At 53.9% G+C, this 6,061-nt stretch overlaps 1 pseudogene; it reads right to left on the reverse strand.

The window, feature by feature from the left end:
* Positions 1–208: 208 nt before the first annotated feature.
* The window catches only part of LOC112817028 (acyl carrier protein, mitochondrial pseudogene), an 11,911-nt pseudogene continuing 6,058 nt past the window's right edge, over positions 209–6,061 (reverse strand).

A 6,061-nucleotide genomic window follows, 5' to 3' on the forward strand; every position in this document is an offset into this window, starting at 1 on the left:
GTTTGTTTGTTTGACCTACTCTGACAGTTACTCGTTTTTATTTTTTAAATTTATTTTATTTGCAAAGCGAAAAAGAGACAGTTTAAATACAAGTCTAAATAGAATTACTCTGTCAAAGGCAGCAATAATGCCAAAGCGTGTTGTCACTTCCAGACACCCACCAGCATCTTCTGACTCTTCTCTCAGTGAAAAAAGGGGGTCTGACATTTTATTCATATACATCTTTCTTATCTGCAATGTGATCTCTATAATTTCTTGTGGACACATTAACTTCTCTGCATCTGTATCAGGAATTTCAGACCCAAATTTGTCCTCCACGGCCATGACAATCTCCACTTGGTGCAAACTGTCTAAGCCCAGGTCTTTCATAAAGTGGGAATTGACCGAGAGCTTTTCTGGGTCAGTCTTGTCATAGTTTCAGGACATAAAGAACGCGGTCATGATTCCCTCTAACGTCAAAGGGGGTGCATCACGATCCTGGCGGTACCACTGTGTGCCTGGAAACTGCGGGAGCGCCGAGGCTGGCCATAGAGCCCCAGGCTTCGTCCTGCCCCTGCAGGGCACCGGGTGATGCTGAGCGGCTGGTGTGGGGACCCGGGGCAGTGGCGCGAAGGCTGTGGGCGGTGAGTGGACACCAGCGGAAAGGACATGAGCCGCCCTGGCTACACCAACCCAGGATGCACTGCCATAGTTCCTTTTTTTTTAAAGCACAAACTTTGGCGGTGCCTGGGTGGCTCAGTCGTTAAACGTCTGCCTTCGGCTCAGGTCATGGTCCCAGGGTCCTGGGATCGAGCCCCACATCGGGCTCCCTGCTCCGCGGGAAGCCTGCTGCTCCCTCTCCCGCTCCCCCTGCTTCTGTTCCCTCTCTCACTGTGTCTCTCTCTGTCAGATAAATAAATAAAAGCTTTAAAAATAAATAAATAAATAAATAAAATCTAGGGGAAAAAAAAAAAACACAAACTCTGTGTGCTGGACCCGCTGCTCTGTGCTTTGGTTTTGCACATAACAAATCTTGATTATATTGTTTAATTTTAGTACCTCCCCACCTCATTCTTTTTAATAATACATAATATTTAATTGTATGACTGGAGCCCAATTTATTTAACTAGCCTCCTATTTAGGTTCCGAACCTGAGAAAAATGGTTCCGTGAAGACCCTGCTGCAGACTGTGTATGTCTTTGGGCACCTGTATACGTGCGGGGTGAATTTCTGGAATTTGGAATTGGAATTGGACAGAATTGGTTTATTTAATTGTTGGATCGATATCACCACTTGCCCTCCAAAGGGCTCGTACCAGGAGCTTCCCCCACTAATAATGTGTGGTGGTGCCTGTTTTCAGACACCTGTGCATTCACTTTTGTTGTTTTCTGCTTTGCCAACCTGACAGGTGAAAAACGGTACCTTGTCGTTTTAATTTACATTCCTTATGTCATGGATGAGGCTGAGCATCTAAGAGAGAAACCCAGAGCACAGTTTTGTACACGCTGTGGGGTCTGGCCCCCACCCCAGGCTGCGCCACTGTGTCCCCCCCGCCACCCCAGCGGATGCCAGGTGGCTGAGCAGCCTGGCCCTCTCCCGGGAGCTGGCTCCCCGCCCCCTCACCTGGGATGAGTAACAGTTTCTCCTGGGAGCCTGAAGAGGCTTGCTTTATTCAGGCACCCTGGTTTGTCCTGCGCTTCTGTCCTGAGGGCTGGGACTTGGCCTCAGATGCAAAGGAGGGATTTGCAGCAGGGGAGTGGTGAGATGACGCTGGCTTTTGTGGGAAGTAGAGCTGGGGTCCATGCAGGGCGGGGAGGGGGCTGCAGCAGTGCGGGTGAGCCAAGCAGTGGGGCCTGGGGGCACAGAGCCTGAGGTACATCAGAGGTGGCCATGCAGGGCTGATGGGGTAGGTGGAGGAGGGAGAGAGGCCATCAGGGGAGAGGGGTGAGGGCGGAAGACGAGGAGCTGGGGTTTGCTTGTGGGATGGACGGAGGAGATGAGGAAATGTTTGTGGGGTGAATGTCCTCCTAGTGGCCACAGGACTGGAGCGGCCACAGGGCTAACTGAGGGATGGTTCGCTCTGCCGGTCTGGCCACAGCAGGTTAAAGCATCTCTGGGGTGTGTCATGCTCCTGGTTTCCTGGAGAACAGGGAACACAGAGTAGCTTTGCTCCTGATTAACCACCCTAGTCTCGCTCCTTCCGTGGCACCCCCTCCCGTCCCTCTGGCTCAGGGAAGCGTGGACTGGGGAGTGGGCTGTTGGCCTGGTGGCCAGGGCAGCTGGAGCTGGAGAAAGAGCAGCGACTTGGAAGCGGGGGACGGGGAGATGGGGTTCCACTGACCTCAGGCTCCAATCAGGGTTCTAGGGTGTGTTTGCTGCTCGCCTGAGAGCAGAAGGTGGCCAACCAGACCTGGAGGCCGTTGCCCATTCCAGGTCTCCGTGCTCTAGGTCCTTCTCTGACTTTGGCCCATGTTTCTTTCAGCTGCCCCTCTCCCCCACAGTTCTCAGTCCCAAAGGAAGGAGCACCGGCAATAAGCACCTTAGTCTCTCTGGTAGGGTTGACAGACCAATCTCAATTCAGATCATGAATAATTTTTTAGTATAAGTATATCCCAAATATTGCATGGGACTTTATTTATACTTTTTAAAAAGTGGCTTATCTGAAATTCAAATTTAATTGGGTGTCCTTTTCTGAAATGTGCCAACTCTGACAACCATGCCGGTCCTCCCACAGCAGTGGGGAGACAGACCCCTGCCTGACCACTCACAGGCCTGGTCCTTTAGAGGAGCCGCCGCCTCACGGGAGTGCCCGGGGCTTCCCGTCCTCGGGTCCCACGACCACACTCCACGGGGGGCCTTCTTGCCCCTTTCTGGGGGGGGTCCTGTCTCTCGCCCCTCCAGAACCCAAGCTCCTGGCCAGCACCCACTCGAATTGGGGCCTCAGGGCCGGGTTTCCAACTGCCACTGAGGCAGGAGGAGAAGGTGAACCGTCTGAGGCCCCGTGTGGAACAGTCAGGAGGTGGCACTGGGGCGTTCAAGGTGATTTGGAAAGCCAGCCCCTCTGGGTAGAGACCCGCCCCTGCCCAGATCCGAGCTCCTGGGTTAGAGACCCAGGCCTGCCCTTTCCCCCCATCCACACTCCTGGGGTGGAGACCTGCACCCCCTCCCACCGTCCCTGCTGCAGGGGTAGAGACCCACGCCCCTCACCCTCCAACCACACTCTGGGTGTAGAGACCCAGGCCTGTCCCCTCCCTTCTCCTACCCCCTTTCACGCTCCTGGGGTAGAGGCTCCCAGCCACCTGCAAAGGGTGGGGTCGTGGCTACACCTGGGACACCCCAGTGGGCAATCCCCCAGTGGGCGACACTTCACAGCATGTTAGGGATTCGTGGGAAGACCTGAGAAATCTGGTCAAAATGAGACTTAAGTAAATCGAACCTTATTTTCAGATCCTTTACCTCAATGTCTCACCTGCAGTTGGCGGAGGCTACCGAATAGTTGAGTTTTGAGTTTTGCTTCTCCTTTTAATGTGCCACAGGTGGCTGGGGGTGGGGAGGGGGTACTTCAGGCCACCAGGAACCCAGAAACTTTACTGAAAAGCTATGGACAAGCAAGCGAAGCCGTGCGGCTGTGCATCATCTTCCCGCACAATCTCTGTTTGGTAACTGTGTTCTTACCCTGCTCTGTCCTCTAGGTGGCCGTGTGGAAAGGTGCATGCGGACACTGGAACGACCACAAGTTTCAGTTTTATTTCAAAGCTGCTGCAAAGGGAGACGCTTTGGAAAGATTCAGTCGAAGGATGTCCTCTGAGTAGAAATTTTTAATATGGAAAAAAACGATGAGATAATCATTGTCAGACTGGGTTTTAAAAATCTGGGTAAGCATCATTGGCCTGTCTCCAGAAGGAAGGCTAGTGTTGTGCATAGCTCTAACTTCCAGAGGAAGTCTTCATCTCAATAAAGCCTACTTAAAACCACCCAGGTCCTGTGATCAGGAATGCTAATTAGGGAAGGGTCAAGGACTTTCATCAGGCGCAAAGTTCTGCCCCAGGTGAGGTGTGGTACGATTTGCACAGTGAGACCGGGTCCTCTGGGTCTCATCTGTAGGAGGTGCCCGGGGGCCGTGGAGCCACTGGACTACTGTGCAGAGTGGTGGGGAGTGGAGTTGGGACCACCGTACCGCATTGGGAAGCATCTGTGCACAGCCCACTCCGTAACCCGCACCTGCACTCCTCAGCAACACCCAAGGCAACAGAGTGCGTAGGGCCGCCAAAGGACATGCACAGCATGCATCCCCGGCCCCCCCCCCCGGGCCCCCTACCCCACCCAGGCCCTCACCGCCCCACGCCGCCCAGCACCCCACCACCAGCCGCTGGCTGCAGGGCTCCCCTCACCTGAGTGGAGGAACAGCAAGCCGGAAAGGCAAGCTTTCTGTACCTGTGGACAACACCTGGCCAAGCTCAGAACTGTGCACTTTGTTTCTGCAACTTTCTAGCTGGTCAGACAGGCTTCTTCTCTTCTGGGGTGAGCCCCTTGAGTCTTTGAGAACCCCATCAGCCTCCCAGACACACCTGCATCTCTGGTTTGTGGGGTCCAGCACACAGCAGTTCCGGCCTCCAGAGCTGGCCTCCTAGGAGCGTTGTGGGGTCAGTGCTTGGGGTCCCCCCAGGGAGGAACAGGGACTGGAGAGGTGGGGCTTTCTCTCAGGTGCTTCCGTCTGTAGATGAGGCAGGTGGCTTCAGGAGGTCGCCAGCTACAATCCCTGGGACTTTAAGACAGAGGCAGGACCCTCTTTAGGGACTCCGTGGAGAAAACAGCCACTGAGACCTGGAGACCTACTGCCGCACCTGCAGCAGACGCTGGAGACATGCAAGGCCATTTCTGGTCGCTGCATTGACGTGGGGTGCCCCTAACGTTTTGCCCCTGCTAGAGCTTTGGGACCAGGGACACTAATGCAATGGGTTGGGAGCTGGTCCCATCCAGGAATTGTCCCCACCCAAACACAATAATGACCCTCTGAGAAGCACCCGTAGGATTGAATGAAATGCCTTCCAAGGGACTTTTCAGTTGTAAGTGACTGTCATTTTAACACGCAGTGCAGGTGATATATGGAATACTGGCAAAATAACACCCGGAAAGGAGGATTCACGTGTAGGCACACCCAGGTGTGTTCGTACACATCCAGGCACACAGGAGTACACACAGGCACGCACACGTGGCTTGTGCACACGAACACTTCCATTTACACGCAGGAACGAGTGACAAGCAATCCTCTGGGAGAACTCTGGCCAGTAATGGACATAGTGAGCTAAGCAGGGAAAGGGCAGGGGGAGGTGGAGAAGGGAAGGAGGAGGGAGGAGGGAGTCTTGGGAACAAGGTGAGTGGAGAGATTGGCCTGCATTTGGAGGCACCAAGAGGCACAGTAGCCCCACTTCCCTTTCTGGAAACTCAGTCTCTCCCTGGCCAGCTAGAATCAAGCCTCTCTCTGGGCCTCTGCCCACCAGCAAACGTATTTGGATCCCAGAAAATGCCATCTGCTTTGAGTGATGGAGTTACCTGGTAGCTGGCGGGCACTGGTCCCTTGGGTTGATTTAGACCGCTAAGGATGCGTGCAGGCAAAGGGGCTAAGGGTCCTTCTGTTGGACTCGAGGCAGCCTCTTCCTGGACCACAGGCTCTGCCCTGGTCTCACCTGCCTCCTGCTGACAGCCTGTCCCCCCTCCGCCCTCTGGCTTCCTCCCACTCACTACCCTCCTTGACCGTGATTCCCACCCACCTGAGGATTCAGTTGTATCCCATGAACACCTGACCCAGCAACCCGTCCCCCAGGCTTCTAGGTTTGTCTTGGGCCATATGTGTGATCCACGCTGGACAAAGTTCCCATGCTCATGGGCACAGAGGCAGGAAGGGGCTCAGAAGACCTGAGGCAGAGAGAAGCTGTTTGTAATTAACAGCCTAGGACACAATTGTGGGAATAATTGACACACGGGTATTTTTTTAAAGCATCACATTTAAAAAATCACCACTTACAGTTCTATGTTCTGCTTCAACCTCAAGAACAGCCCCAAACGCATGGATGTGTTTATG

Source organism: Callorhinus ursinus, unplaced genomic scaffold (genome assembly GCF_003265705.2).
Source record: "Callorhinus ursinus isolate GAN/ISIS: 27379988/994484 unplaced genomic scaffold, GSC_fseal_2.0 scaffold43, whole genome shotgun sequence".
NCBI lineage: Eukaryota > Metazoa > Chordata > Mammalia > Carnivora > Otariidae > Callorhinus > Callorhinus ursinus.